This window comes from Penaeus monodon, chromosome 25, assembly GCF_015228065.2.
Source record: "Penaeus monodon isolate SGIC_2016 chromosome 25, NSTDA_Pmon_1, whole genome shotgun sequence".
NCBI classification, from domain to species: Eukaryota; Metazoa; Arthropoda; class Malacostraca; order Decapoda; family Penaeidae; genus Penaeus; species Penaeus monodon.
The window spans coordinates 30,633,420-30,634,197 of record NC_051410.1 but is presented as its reverse complement, the minus strand read 5'-3'; the positions used below and the strand labels follow the sequence as shown (position 1 = coordinate 30,634,197).

At 37.1% G+C, this 778-nt stretch overlaps 1 protein-coding gene across 1 annotated transcript in view; it reads right to left on the bottom strand.

The window, feature by feature from the left end:
* The window catches only part of LOC119589362 (PDF receptor-like), a gene marked incomplete in the record, with an annotated part of 41,885 nt that overhangs the window by 9,977 nt on the left and 31,130 nt on the right, over positions 1 to 778 (bottom strand).

Genomic DNA, 778 nt, shown 5'->3' with positions numbered 1-778 from the left:
TCTGATTTGTTATCAAGATGATTTTGCTTCGAGTCTGCCTCCATGTTGACATTTTATTTTTTGAGGTTATTACATCCAATTCCCTGTGTCTAATACATACTAGGTTGGGCAAAGTTCAAGTCTTTGCTTGCACATAACTTGGTCATGAAACAAGTCCATCGTCCGCCATGAATTGCTTTTGCTTGTGCCAAATTATTGCGTTTTTATATCATATTTGTGTACATTTACCTGCTGAGTGGTATTAATTTCCTGTAATAAACCTAACGAGGCCCAGATCGTCATCATTAGTAAAAGGAAAAATGTCAAAAGTAGTATTGGTAAGAAAATTTTGAAGGTTTATAATGAACTGTGAGTTTTGTTTATTAAAACCATACAAAATTATACAAAAAACATGAAAAGGTCAAAATATTCACATTTCTGCTTTGTCCCTTTCCCGGGCCCTTTTTGGGAGTGGGACATGCAAAGTTTCCATGTTTAATGAAATGGCCCCTTTCCGTTGGGGCCCAAAAGCAACAAACCCGTACAACAAAGAATTAAAAATAAATCTTTGTTTTTTATTCTCCTCCCTCTTGCTTCTGGGGATTGACCAAAAAGATATTTTCCAGCTGCATTCGAGTAAGAACCTGGTCAATGCGTGCATCTAAAATATCAGTGCCAATCTTTACCACAGAACACACGTTTGAAATACTTTTCCCCGTAAATTTCAAAAGGGAAAGCCTTCTAAATCTCTTCTTTTCCCATCCCGTCCCCAATATTTGAAAAGGGAACCTAGGGGACG